Below are 16,017 nucleotides of genomic sequence, written 5' to 3' on the forward strand. Positions count from 1 at the left end.
TTAAAAATGACCTTATTTATGCACGTTTTAGAAATGTAATCAATGTGTAAACTGTCACCAACTTAAGAGTGTTCAGACAACTTACAGAAATGCAACCAGGTGACATCTTCGACAGCCACCAATATTTCGACAGTTGCTCGCACTGTCATTTTCAACTCACAAATGCAACGAGAGAGCGCTTTGCAAGGAAAATTAAAACGCCAGTATGATCAAATACCACACACACACACACACACACACACACACACACACACACACACACACACACACACAAACGTTTGTGCCACTACACAAGTGCAGACGGCCAACACCAGAAGTTATCGATAATGAGCATTAATTAGCAACATGAGAGGTAGCCTTAACTATGTCCAGATATTTGACGAGGGAGAGAGCGGAAGTCCCGGCAGAATTTAGGCAACTTCCCTTGCTAATTTAATCTCAACCGCTTCCCAACCGACCCAACAGGTGGAGGTACATCCTAGAACCTCCGTGTCGTTATATCTCTTAGGATGACCAGTGTCCAGGCACTGTTCTGCAGTAGCCGATTTGCTCACGTTGTGTAACTGTGTGTGACACATACTCACTATACAGGCGCTTCACGGTCCTGGTAATCTGGCCAAAGTATGACACGTAACAATTTCAAGGGGTAAGGTAGACACCCGCCTTACACAAACCCTGATTATTCTTTAGAGACTATAAAAGGGCCATAATCTTAAATGGTGGTCCGAAAACACGTTTCACATAACTTCGCCGCAGGGTACGACAAATCCTGTTGGAAATGCTATCTGTGTAATACACAACGGCCATAGACTTCATCACTCACCCAATTCACGGTTGTCCGATAGCGCAAAGTGCGTCTGGTCTGCCTTTCACTATTACCTTTCTTAGTAAGTGACAGAGGTGGCTAACTCAGTTGACAAACTTTCGGGACCTGTAATAACATGGGTGGTATGAAGCAGGGTACAAAGTACCCCTTGATTCTCCGCCGGAGGTGACAACTGGCTTGCGTTGGCTTCCAATGAACAGCATATCTCAACTTACAATCAGGCTTCCTCCTGACCAACCCTTCACTAAATAGAAGGCAGCCATCCTTTTCCAGTTCCATCGAGGAGGATGGGTCCAGTTCAGACGTTCTAAAAAGCCGTTTAAATTCTCACTTCTTTGAAGTCAAATAAAAGTGTAGCATTCATATCTGAAAAACACGCAGGATTCATGCCTCGAAACGTCATGACACAAACGGCTCCCCACCACAACTCAAACTGAACTGATCACCGAATAAAAACCAAGTGGAAGTCAATACATGTCGAAGTACGTTCCTTAATTCGACGCCAGGTTTAACCTCAATTAAACACAACCATTCAGTCACAGGAACGCGAGTAAAGAGTGAGACCACATCGAAACTTTCTGAAATATAGTAGTCGTTCAACCCCTCTAATCGACGTAAGAAATACGTCACGTTCTTAATGTGACACACACGCACTTACTAGTGAATTCAATAGAGTAGCAAGACACTTTGCTACGCGGTATGCTAAAGCACCAACGTTACTGACAGACCAAATAGTCTAGGAGATACAGCTCAATTAGAGTTAGTACTTGTCTCTTGCGACAAGGATCTTTTGTTCAGGAGCCTGTTATTCTTCCTCTTAACCTTTTTTGTCAGGTTAGCACAGAGCCTTCGATACACTGGATCAGATGGTAAACACTTCATTTTTTTAACATAATCCTGCTTCTCCAGTCAGATTGTAGCGTTGCACTTGTCCACAGGTACGACAACAAGTTTAAGATCCACCCTGAGCGAAATAATCAGCTCTCTCAGCTGCTGCTATATGACTCTTGGGTGAACGTGCCCTAGTCAACAGATGACATCCCTCTCTCCGGAACTAGACAGCATCAGGAGGTAGTTTAAAAACAGTCTGTTTGGCACAAGGTGTTTTTTCCACTGTGTTCAAACTCTAGGGATTGATCGATGAGAGGATACGGAAGAGAAAAGGTCTAATGAACTGATGTCCGGAAATGCATGGTTTCCATGGTTTTTTGGTCATCAGTCTACCGACTGGTTTGATGCGGCCCGCCACGAATTCCTTTCCTGTGCTAACCTCTTCATCTCAGAGTAGCACTTGAAACCTACGTCCTCAATTATTTGCTTGACGTATTCCAACCTCTGTCTTCCTCTACAGTTTTTGCCCTCTACAGCTCCCTCTAGTACCATGGAAGTCATTCCCTCATGTCTTAGCAGATGTCCTATCATCCTGTCCCTTCTCCTTATCAGTGTTTTCCACATATTCCTTTCCTCTCCGATTCTTTGTAGAACCTCCACATTCCTTACCTTATCAGTCCACCTAATTTTCAACATTCGTCTATAGCACCACATCTCAAATGCTTCGATTCTCTTCTGTTCCGGTTTTCCCACAGTCCATGTTTCACTACCATACAATGCTGTACTCCAGACGTACATCCTCAGAAATTTCTTCCTCAAATTAAGGCCGGTATTTGATATTAGTAGACTTCTCTTGGCCAGAAATGCCTTTTTTGCCATAGCGAGTCTGCTTTTGATGTCCTCCTTGCTCTGTCCGTCATTGGTTATTTTACTGCCTAGGTAGCAGAATTCCTTAACTTCATTGACTTCGTGACCACCAATCCTGATGTTAAGTTTCTCGCTGTTCTCATTTCTACTACTTCTCATTACCTTCGTCTTTCTCCGATTTACTCTCAAACCATACTGTGTACTCATTAGACTGTTCATCCCGTTCAGCATATCATTTAATTCTTCTTCACTTTCACTCAGGATAGCAATGTCATCAGCGAATCGTATCATTGATATCCTTTCACCTTGTATTTTAATTCCACTCCTGAACCTTTCTTTTATTTCCATCATTGCTTCCTCGATGTACAGACTGAAGAGTAGGGGCGAAAGGCTACAGCCTTGTCTTACACCCTTCTTAACACGAGCACTTCGTTCTTGATCGTCCACTCTTATTAATGGTGGAGACCATTTATTCAATCATACACTGTCGCAGAGACTGGCTCTAATACGAGCATGCACTCACAGTTACAGTATGTGTGGAAAATGGTTTCCATGAGCCGCAACGCACCTGCATGTACGCGCTGTAGCATGTTCTGCCTCATACATTCACATCGCCAGGCAGCATCCAAACAGTGTCAAAGGTAACATGAATACGCTGCTCCAGTATCTCCACATCTGAAGCATACACGATACTTTTGAGACAGCCACATAACCTGAAATCACAAGGGTTGAGATCCGGTTAACGAGCAGGCCGGGCAACTGGACCACTCGCCCGATCCATAGACCAGGGAAGACTCGACTGAGATGCATCCGGACATTAAAGGCGAAGTGGCCTGGAGTACCATCATGTACCAACCACATAACCCTTCGAATCATCTGTTGTGGATTGGCCAGAGCGCCAACGCACAATGAGAGGAAGCCGAAAGGCACGCGTTTAAGCTCACGCAGGCTGGCGTGAGGTCTGGAACAGGACAAGTAATGAAGACTAGCAAATAAAGTACGTAGCTTCTGGAATACTTTAATCCATAATTGGTGAACATCGGTCTGACGGTAGATGCATCACAAGATAAATAGCAAATGATAATGGTGCCTTGCTAGGTCGTAGCAAATGACGTAGCTGAAGGTTATGCTAACTATCGTCTCGGCTAATGAGAGCGTAATTTGTCAGTGAACTATCGTTAGCAAAGTCGGCTGTACAACTGGGGCGAGTGCTAGGAAGTCTCTCTAGACCTGCCGTGTGGCGGCGCTCGGTCTGCAATCACTGACAGTGGCGACACGCGGGTCCGACGTATACTAACGGACCGCGGCCGATTTAAAGGGTACCACCTAGCAAGTGTGGTGTCTGGCGGTGACACCACATCATCAATGGCACTTCTTCCAGGAGTGGAGGCAGTCCCCCACAAGAAACGGCAATAATTTCGGAGTTTTTTGCGTGTTGGAAGGAATATTGGACCCAAAATATGGTCATCAATAAACCCGGCCCACACATTCAGGCTGCACCGATGCTCATGATTCGCTATCACCATAGTATGGGAGCTCTACTTACTATCCCACAGATGACTGTTATGAAAGTTGAAGATACAACTTTGCTTAAAGGTGACCTCATCTGTAAATAGGATGGGTGACTCAAATCCCTGAATCGTGATTGCCTGATGAAACAACCAGTGACAAAACTGCTCCCGATGTGGAAAGCCTGTCGCTAGTAAGGGCTGTACATGCTCTAAGTGGTAAGGGTTGTTTTGGTTGGCAGGAGAGCCAACACCGGGTTACTAGAGGAGGCCGAAAGGCACGCGTTTTAGCTCACGCAGGCTGGCGTGAGGTCTGGAACAGGACAAGGAAATTAGAACGGACTTAGCTGGTGGAATACTGAAATTTAATCCGTTAATGAAGAACGTCGGTCTTGACGGTACATGATTCACAATATCAATAGTAACTGATAATGGCGCCTTGCTAGGTTGTAGCAAATGACGTAGCTGAAGGGTATGCTAAACTATCGTCTCGGCAAATGAGAGCGTATTTTGTCAGTGAACCATCGCTAGCAAAGTCGGTTGTACAACTGGGGTGAGTGCTAGGAAGTCTCTCTAGACCCGCCGTGTGGCGGCGCTCCGTCTGCAATCACTGACAGTGGCGACACGCGGGTCCGACGTATACTAACGGATCGCGGCCGATTTAAAGGCTACCACCTAGCGAGTGTGGTGTCTGGCGGTGACACCACAAGGGTAGTAACAATTGTCATGGAGAACGTTCTACACCGTCGTCTGGCTTATTCTGTATAGGCGGGTCAACTGTCTGGTACTGACACGGCGCTCGCTTTCCACAGTGTTAATCACATTTTACTCCAAGTCTGGTGTCCGAACATTTCGGGAACGTCCTTCATGATTTCCTGCTTCCAGAAACTACCCTGTCTCAGAAAAACGGCGAAACATTGTTGTAAACATTGAATGTTGAGGTTGTTATCGGCGGGGATGGGTCTCCTGATAAAACCTCGGTGCCCGCCGCCAGTTACCATTTGCCTGACCGTAAGTAAACACCATGTCGGCAAGCTCTCAATCTGAATACGGAACCATTGTGTACAACGCTGTATCACGTCCACTACAAGGTGAGTCAGCAAGAGAGATGAATCGGACATAACATTACCAATTACTACGGCAGGAGAGGGCTCTAGGGCATGACGTATGAGGAACAGTACCACCCTCTAGGAGGAAACCATGCGTACTGTAACTGCGGCTGCTTAGACCGCAGCTTCTGTAACAAAGTATGATTGAATAAATGGTCTCTAGCACGGAAACCATGCATTTCCGGACATAGACCTTTTCTGTTCCGTATCCTCTCGTCGATCAAACACTACGTACACCGTGGAAAAAATCACACTGCATAATATAATTAAAAATATAATACGTACCTTATAATTGGTAGGCGCTTGGGCGTCAGAGCAATGTTTAGACGTTTCTGTAGCACGTCGTCAAAAACTTTCAACGTGGTATTGGTCACTTCAAGATACAGTATTACACTCCGAGCCACAGAAATGCTCAAACAGCTGAATGCCTTACAGAATGAAATTCCCAGTGTGACTGCGACTAAGAAGCACCACACAGTCAATCTCAAGAACGTGTCGAAATTTTCAAAGCAATCTTTAAATGAAGCAGAAATAATTGCTTGGAACAAAATACAATTGTCGGGGAGTATAATAGACCAACACATTGTCTGATACGATTAACGTAGGGGAATTAATAAGACACACAACTTTGGAAAACGTTGGAACAATAGTATGGCGTCGACACCATTACGAAAACTAAAGTGCACTGTCCTACTGCAAAGTTTATCCAACTTCCGCAAGCAACGATACATTTCCTTCAGATGGAAGTAAACAACGTGCCTTTATATTTTTGCGAAAATCAAAGGTTATGAGGAAGACATGCCTGATAGTTTCGTGGATTCGTGTCTGTAGACGAGGAAAATTTTCAGATTTCTGCTTGCAAGAATAAGAGAGAGAGATGGCAACGTAGGTGAAGGTTAACGTGAGTTCTGTTGACGCGAAATAAAGTGTAGACATTGGTGATGTTAGTCACGTGACTAAGGCGGGCTACTACACCGCCCCAAAAAGTTAAATAAAAAAGTTGGCAGTTTTGCAACTGTGTCGAACTGGTGCCGAACTATCACAGAAGCATTTCAATACACGTCTGTCTTCCTGTTGCCCCGATACCGTTCCCATCCTCCCAGTTATGCAGGGTGAACCACAATTCCACAGCCAAATTTCCAGAGAATGTACAGGGATACCTGCTGAGTATTTTGGCCTGAGGGACCCACGGTCTGTGGCGAATCGTTACAGAATCATTATATAATTATCTTTTATTCGATTTGTTACAGTTGTCACCTTTGTGTGTGAATACCTTCACAACAGTGAAAACACCTGAAAAAACAAACACCATAAATCACTAAGTAACATAATAATCTTCACAGACACACAACACTACTGTGGTGTGGTTACCTTCCCTGCGCTAACAGCACAGCACGGCGTGTCGTTGTGCCGCTATTCCACTGCATTCAGTGAACCCATACACGAGGTGCGTAACAGTCAACTGTTCATCTGCAAATCTATCCACAGTACTACTGTGTAAAATTGATAACGCATAAATAACACTGCCGGAAAACAAAAGCCTAGATAGAACCGAGCAGTACTTAATGCAAATAGGAGGGCAACGAGTTGAAAAGGGCATCACTGTTGCCCGCAGCAGCTACCGCGAGCCAGTGGAAACAGACACAAAAAGCATACCGTCAACATCTGCACTGTTCTGCACTACTTCCAGTACGACAGAAATACAAAGCTAACTGGGGCACAAAAGGAAAAATGGCTGACATCGAAATAAGTGTCCAAGGAATAGAAAAGCAACTGGAATCACTCAACAGAGGAAAGTCCACTGGACCTGACGGGATACCAATTCGATTCTACACAGAGTACGCGAAAGAACTTGCCCCCCTTCTAACAGCCGTGTACCGCAAGTCTCTAGAGGAACGGAGGGTTCCAAATGATTGGAAAAGAGCACAGGTAGTCCCAGTTTTCAAGAAGGGTCGTCGAGCAGATGCGCAAAACTATAGACCTACATCTCTGACGTCGATCTGTTGTAGAATTTTAGAACATGTTTTTTGCTCGAGTATCATGTCGTTTTTGGAAACCCAGAATCTGCTATGTAGGAATCAACATGGATTCCGGAAACAGCGATCGTGTGAGACCCAACTCGCGTTATTTGTTCATGAGACCCAGAAAATATTAGATACAGGCTCCCAGGTAGATGCTATTTTTCTTGACTTCCGGAAGGCGTTCGATACAGTTCCGCACTGTCGCCTGATAAACAAAGTAAGAGCCTACGGAATATCAGACCAGCTGTGTGGCTGGATTGAAGAGTTTTTAGCAAACAGAACACAGCATGTTGTTATCAGTGGAGAGACGTCTACAGACGTTAAAGTAACCTCTGGCGTGCCACAGGGGAGTGTTATGGGACCATTGCTTTTCACAATATATATAAATGACCTAGTAGATAGTGTCGGAAGTTCCATGCGGCTTTTCGCGGATGATGCTGTAGTATACAGAGAAGTTGCAGCATTAGAAAATTGTAGCGAAATGCAGGAAGATCTGCAGCGGATAGGCACTTGGTGCAGGGAGTGGCAACTGTCCCTTTACATAGACAAATGTAATGTATTGCGAATACATAGAAAGATGGATCCTTTATTGTATGATTATATGATAGCGGAACAAACACTGGTAGCAGTTACTTCTGTAAAATATCTGGGAGTATGTGTGCGGAACGATTAGAAGTGGAATGATCATATAAAATTAATTGTTGGTAAGGTGGGTACCAGGTTGAGATTCATTGGGAGAGTGCTTAGAAAATGTAGTCCATCAACAAAGGAGGTGGCTTACAAAACACTCGTTCGACCTATACTTGAGTATTGCTCATCAGTGTGGGATCCGTACCAGATCGGGTTGACGGAGGAGATAGAGAAGATCCAAAGAAGAGCGGTGCGTTTCGTCACAGGGTTATTTGGTAACCGTGATAGCGTTACGGAGATGTTTAATAAACTCAAGTGGCAGACTCTGCAAGAGAGGCGCTCTGCATCGCGGTGTAGCTTGCTCGCCAGGTTTCGAGAGGGTGCGTTTCTGGATGAGGTATCGAGTATATTGCTTCCCCCTACTTATACCTCCCGAGGAGATCACGAATGTAAAATTAGAGAGATTCGAGCGTGCACGGAGGCTTTCAGACAGTCGTTCTTCCCGCGAACCATACGCGACTGGAACAGGAAAGGGAGGTAATGACAGTGGCACGTAAAGTGCCCTCCGCCACACACCGTTGGGTGGCTTGCGGAGTGTAAATGTAGATGTAGATGTAGATGTAGATGTAGATGTAGTAACTCTGTAACGAACCGCTGGAGACTGTGGGTCCCTTACACGAAAACACTCAGAATGTATCCCTGAAAAACCTCTGAAAGTTTGTCGGTGGAATTCGCGTACGTCCTGTATATGGGAAGGGCATGCCAGCGATGTTTCGCCAGAGGGGAACTATCACTAGCAGCTCTAAGAAATCAGCCACTCACAGCATGTGTGTTTGCCAGCACGTACGTACAAAAACACACGACAGCTGCCAGAAGTTCGTGCATACAACTTGAAACTTCCAGTGACACCTAAGTACTTTTCCAATCAGTTGTTTCTAGTTCTCATGGAAAGACGATCCTCTCTTAATTCGTGGATTTTATGTTCGTGGAAATAGTGCCAAAAACCTAAAATTATTATTTGTGTTTCATAAAGTTGCATTCTCATGCTCATACCGAACTCCCAATCTCCTCATTTCACCACTCCTGTAGTTCCTGGCAGGAATAGTCTAAAAATTAACGTGTCTTTCTCTGTCCAGCTTGTTGTATGTTATTTTGTTTATGAGTGATTATAAACAAAAACGCAATCCCTTCTAACGTGAGGCCGCTACAGCCAACTACTCCTACCTTTTTCAGGTATACCTGCAGTTTCCATATAGTGTGTAGTTCTCCTTATTTGGAGACAACTAGTCCATCAGTGTATCAGTTACGTCCTCATTATCTACTGACTGGTCTAACTACATGTTTCAAATCAGTAGTCCGCTCTTTAATACATCCCTCATTGTCTTTCCAGATTACCTGTTATAACGAGAAGTACGGCTAAATGTTTTATTCAAATTATTTTGTTAGTCTTTGGAACAATATTTACCCAAAAACCTTTTGAAAATCTCAAATTTCTCATATCCTTCACTGATGTCTGGTCCCCATTGATTGCCACCCCAGGGCAGAGCACTAGCTTGTCTACTCTTGTCTTACAGTGGATCTGCTATTCAACCCTTTAAAGAAAGCCACATCAGGAAAATTACCTTTCGGATCAAATTCCAGGGTATTAAAATTAATTTCCCTGACAGCAGTATTTATGGCCTCAAAGGGAATATTTACCCCCACACTCTGCCCTATAACTTGAGCAAACTAGTGCTCATTTCCACAGTGACCTCTCTTAGCTCTTGGAAATTGGTTTTCTCTTCTTGCTACACTTTTGCGTCGCAGCCACATTGCTCGATTACAGCACAATGCGTACCACGTGGTCCAGAACATCTGTATTGACAAGTATCCTGACAACGTGGCAAGCTACGGAAGTGTGGAAATGTAGCAGAGACTTTCCTTCATTTACCATTGCAGGGCGTCTGTTACATTGTATGGACCTAAATATATAACTTCCTTCAAAAATGAATAAGGCCCAAATTAACACAATGTAATCTGACAAACACCCGTACTTACAAAGTGCAACGTAGCCACAAAAAATAGAGTAAATTAGACTGTCAGTGATTGTTTGTTGCAGGATTCTAGTACTATTCGCTTACGAGATATCATATTTTGAAAAGTTTCCACACCGGTACTTGTACAGTATCTGTGGTAACACACACTAAAGAGCAACACAAGTTCAAAATGGTTCAAACGGCTCTGAACACTATGGGACTTCACATCTGAGGTCATCAGTCCCCTAGAACTAAGAACTACTTAAACCTAACTAACCTAAGGTCATCACACACATCCATGTCCGAGGCAGGATTCGAACCTGCGACCGTAGCAGTCGCGCAGCAACACAAGTGCATACACTAGTTACGTGGATTCTGACCAATAGCGAGACAACTGACCATCGCAGGTTGTGTTCAAAATGAAAATCGTTGCATATCATCGGGTGCAATTGTTGTGCCCTTGTAGACAGCGTCTTTCAGCTCTCCCAACTACAGGTGTCAAATCCGGGGGACGGGCTGGCCAAAGTACAGATCCTCTGTACCGAATCGAACGATTTCAAAACAATTCAAAAAGATATACTGTAGTACTTTGTGCACTGTGGGATGGACAGTAATCAAGTTGGTACCATAGGTTCCTCCTATTCTGCAGAAGAACGGCTTCTAGCATCCGTGGAAGATAATCTGTTAGGAGTTTGCGATTCTTGTGCACGTTCTGTGTTCGGTCTATGGAGAACGGGCCTATGGGCTGATGTTCACTACCCCACACCACACGTTAACCTCCATAGACGCTGGCGTTCCACCGGACGAAGCCAACGGAGATTGTCAATAGACCAACCGTGCATGTTTCGGCGGTGTTCCTGGAGATGACTGGTAAATTTGGTTTTCATCACTAAAAAAGATACATGATACATCTGGAGTATCCAGTTTGAATGCTCATGTACAGACGTTAACAGGATTCTCGTAACTGTTTCCATATAGCTCTCGATGGAGAGAGATGTGGTAGGTATGGATGTCGATGGCGAATGCGTAGGGCACTTGCCGGACTCGTACCATTCTCTCGTACGAAGGCGCGGGAGCTAAGGGTGCGGATCAACTGCAACAGCAGCAAGAAGATTGATTTCCCCCTCTTCTGTCGTCACTTGTTTCCGTCTTTACGTAATTGGTTGAAGGGGTTGATAAATAATAGCCGAAATGCTTGACGTCTGTTTGGCTATCTTGCCGTATACACCGTACAGAAACGAAGTGCATTCTTCCGACACTCTCCATACAACACGAGCATGTCGCCGTTTTCGGCACTGGTAATTCCCATCGTCCACTCACGACCTACTACTTGGAAGGTCACACACTAACTGACTAGCAAATTCACTGAAGGAACACACGAGCACACTGTAAACAAACATAACAACAAGCAATTACGCAGGTTGAACGGCAGAAACAATAGTCAGTGTGGAAACTTTGCACGCCACAATATCCGGTAAATGACTATCACTAGACTCCTGCAACAAACGCCACTGACATTCTGATTTACCCTACTTTTAGTCTGTTACTGTCAATAGATATTGTTCCATTTAAAGTGTGCATCTATCCACAAAAAATACAGTTTCAAATCTGTTGATTGGCTAACAATTCGAGGCCCCGACCATCAATACATTCTGCGAAAACTGTACATCCATAACACTTTCCTTTTCAGCAATATCTGCGGTGCAAATTTTAGGTGATTCAACCTATATATTACATATATTGATGAGCCGAAACATTATGACCACTGCCTAACGTGAGATTGTGTGCTGTCTGGTAGAGCTGTGAGCACGTGACGCAGTAAGAGAAGTACAAGTATATGGGCGGATTATACATGAATGAGGAATCATTATAGCTACGATATGTGGCGCAACTGCGGAAATCCGCTGACTTAAGCGACTATGACAAAAGCCAAATTGTTGGGCTCCAGCGTCTGGAAGCGAGCACCTCGGAAACGGCGGAGCTGGTCGGCTGTTCGCGTGCTACTGTCGTGAGCGTCTGTGGAAAGTGGTTGAAGAGTGCTGAAACTACGAGTAAGCGACAAAAAGCTGGACGTCAGTACCTCATCACAGAACTTAGGGATCAGAGGCCTGCCCGCTCTCTAAAGTAGGATAGGCGGCGGTCTGTGGCAGATCTGACGACACAGTACAGTGCTGGCGCAGGAACAAATGTTTTGCAGCACACCGTTCAGCGTACATGCTGGACATGGTGTTCCGCAGAACAGGGCCCCGACGTGTTTCCATGTTTACCCAACAACGTCAGTTATGGATACGAGGGTCATCGAGATTGGACCGCGGATCAATGGAATCGTGTCGTCTGGTCGGATGAATCCCTTTTATTGCTACACCAGGTCGATAGTCGTGACAGATACGCAGTCGACCAGGCCAAGGGCTGCTCTGACAAGCAGCGCGCCACGGCGCCGGACGGTAGGAACAGTACTATGCTATGCGGGACATTCGCCTGGGCTGCCACGGGACACGAATATTATTAGGGACCGCCTGTAACCCCTCATGCTCGATGTTTTCCTCAACAGCGATGGCATCTTCCAGCAGGATAATCGTGTCAGAAGCCCGGTAAGTTGCTGCAATGGATTGAGGAGCAAGGTAGTGAACTCACGTCGATGTCTTGGCCATCAGATTCGACTTATCTGAATACGATGAAACCCAGCTGGGACGCTGCCGTGCGCAAGCCACGCGCCCACAAACCAGCCGCACGTAAATTACTGGAAGTGTGTGACCTGTGTGCAGGCCTCCGCTGCCGCAAACCTTTGGTAACCTAGTGCTTCCCGAACCCACGGCACGCAGAATCACTGCTAAATTGCGTTCCAGAAGTAGACTAACACGCTTTTATGTAGGTGGTCATAATGTTTTGTCTGATCATTGTTTATAGGCCTGTACAAAGTGTGAAGAAAAATTCTCGCACTCGGTCTTCGCAGCGTGATTCCACACATACAATACAAAAAAATCTCCACAAAATTAGGAAGTGCGATTCTAGGTTCAGATAGTTCAAAGGGCTCTAAGCACTATGGGACTTAATATCTGAGGTCATCAGTCCCCTAGACTTAGAACTACTTAAACCTAACTAACCTAAGGACATCACACACACCCATGCCCTAGGCAGGATTCGAACCTGCGACAGTAGCAGCAGCCCGGTTCCGGACTGAAGCCCCTAGAACCGCTCGGCCATAGTGGCCGGCTGCCGTTCTAGGTTCACTGTGTGTTAACGTACTGCAGCAATGCCTCGTCGACGTTATTATTGTCGGCGGTATGTTCCTGTGTATAGGTCATTGAAATCAATCAACTTTGGCCTTACTGAGCAATTTAATAAACAGCAGCTTATTGGCGAGCCCAGTGCTTTTCGTCGACTTAAAATGCAGTTCACGTGTGATGTATCAGGAGTGTTTGGAGGCAGCACATGGTTGACCTTGACTGTTGTGTGGGGAAGTCATGCAGACTATGGCGACGTTGAAGCTTTTCCTCATGCAAACATTTTGATTACTTTTGAATACATTGTGGGAGTGAACAGTGATCAATGTTGTTACAAATATTTACTATCAAAAACAGTCTTGATCACAATTTGTTTATTACGGTGGCCGGTTTCGACCACTACTGTGGTCATCTTTAGATCAATGAGTAAGAACCTCCTACTGGTAGTAAATAAATTGCGATCAAGACTGTTTTTGATAGTAAATATATGCAAACATTTTGGCTTGCAAGACTTGGAATATAACAGAGAGTGTCGAACTACTACAGGACATTCCTTATCGTACCTTAGTTCCAGATAAGCCGTTTTACATCTCAACTAGAAGAAAGAAGCTCCTTAATTCTGACGATTATTTGTTTACTTGGGCCAAAATAGGCAATAACAATTGTAAGATAAAGATTACAGGAGACTGTATGTTGTATTATAGGCAATAAACGATCTTTAACGTATACAGTGTTTTGAAACTTCCTGGCAGATTAAAACTGTGTGCCCGAGGGCAAACTCCTCTTCTCCCCAATTCTATTCAATACCTCCTCATTAGCTATGTGATCTACCTATCTCATCTTCAGCATTCTTCTGTAGCAAAACATTTCGAAAGCTTCTACTCTCTTCTTGTCTAAACTATTTATCGTCCACGTTTCACTTCCATACTTGGCTACACTCCTTACAAATACACTCCTGGAAATGGAAAAAAGAACACATTGACACCGGTGTGTCAGACCCACCATACTTGCTCCGGACACTGCGAGAGGGCTGTACAAGCAATGATCACACGCACGGCACAGCGGACACACCAGGAACCGCGGTGTTGGTCGTCGAATGGCGCTAGCTGCGCAGCATTTGTGCACCGCCGCCGTCAGTGTCAGCCAGTTTGCCGTGGCATACGGAGCTCCATCGCAGTCTTTAACACTGGTAGCATGCCGCGACAGCGTCGACGTGAACCGTATGTGCAGTTGACGGACTTTGAGCGAGGGCGTATAGTGGGCATGCGGGAGGCCGGGTGGACGTACCGCCGAATTGCTCAACACGTGGGGCGTGAGGTCTCCACAGTACATCGATGTTGTCGCCAGTGGTCGGCGGAAGATGCACGTGCCCGTCGACCTGGGACCGGACCGCAGCGACGCACAGATGCACGCCAAGACCGTAGGATCCTACGCAGTGCCGCAGGGGACCGCACCGCCACTTCCCAGCAAATTAGGGACACTGTTGCTCCTGGGGTATCGGCGAGGACCATTCGCAACCGTCTCCATGAAGCTGGGCTACGGTCCCGCACACAGTTAGGCCGTCTTCCGCTCACGCCCCAACATCGTGCAGCCCGCCTCAGGTGGTGTCGCGACAGGTGTGAATGGAGGAACGAATGGAGACGTGTCGTCTTCAGCGATGAGAGTCGCTTCTGCCTTGGTGCCAATGATGGTCGTATGCGTGTTTGGCGCCGTGCAGGTGAGCGCCACAATCAGGACTGCATACGACCGAGGCACACAGGGCCAACACCCGGCATCATGGTGTGGGGAGCGATCTCCTACACTGGCCGTACACCACTGGTGATCGTCGAGGGGACACTGAATAGTGCACGGTACATCCAAACCGTAATCGAACCCATCGTTCTACCATTCCTAGACTGGCAAGGGAACTTGCTGTTCCAACAGGACAATGCACATCCGCATGTATCCCGTGCCACCCAACGTGCTCTAGAAGGTGTAAGTCAACTACCCTGGCCAGCAAGATCTCCGGATCTGTCCCCCATTGAGCATGTTTGGGACTGGATGAAGCGTCGTCTCACGCGGTCTGCACGTCCAGCACGAACTCTGGTCCAACTGAGGCGCCAGGTGGAAATGGCATGGCAAGCCGTTCCACAGGACTACATCCAGCATCTCTACGATCGTCTCCATGGGAGAATAGCAGCCTGCATTACTGCGAAAGGTGGATATACACTGTACTAGTGCCGACATTGTGCATGGTTCAAATGGTTCAAATGGCTCTGAGCACTATGGGACTCAACTGCTGAGGTCATTAGTCCCCTAGAACTTAGAACTAGTTAAACCTAACTAACCGAAGGACATCACAAACATCCATGCCCGAGGCAGGATTCGAACCTGCGACCGTAGCGCATTGTGCATGCTCTGTTGCCTGTGTCTATGTGCCTGTGGTTCTGTCAGTGTGATCATGTGATGTATCTGACCCCAGGAATGTGTCAATAAAGTTTCCCCTTCCTGGGACAATGAATTCACGGTGTTCTTATTTCAATTTCCAGGAGTGTACTTTCAGAAATCACTTCCTGACACTTACATCTATACTCGATGATAAAAAATTTCTCTTCTTCAGAAACGCTTTCCTTGCCATTGACAGTCTACATTTTATATCCTCTCTACTTCGACCATCATCAGTTATTTTGCTCCCCAAATAGCAAAACACCTTTACTACTTTAAGTGTCTCATTTCCTAATCTAATTCCCTCAGCATCACCCGACTTATTTCGACTACATTCCATTATCCTCGTTTTGCTTTTGTTGATGTTCATCTTATACCCTACTTTCAAGACACTGTCCATTCCGTTCAGCTGCTCTTCCAAGTCCTTTGCTGTCTCTGACAGATTTACATCGGCGAAATCAAAGTTTTTATTTCTTCTCCATGGATTTTAATACCTACTCCGAACTTTTCTTTTGTTTCCTTTATTGCTTGCTCAATATACAGATTGAATAACATCGGGAAC

Source organism: Schistocerca nitens, chromosome 8 (genome assembly GCF_023898315.1).
Source record: "Schistocerca nitens isolate TAMUIC-IGC-003100 chromosome 8, iqSchNite1.1, whole genome shotgun sequence".
In the NCBI taxonomy this organism is placed as follows: Eukaryota; Metazoa; Arthropoda; class Insecta; order Orthoptera; family Acrididae; genus Schistocerca; species Schistocerca nitens.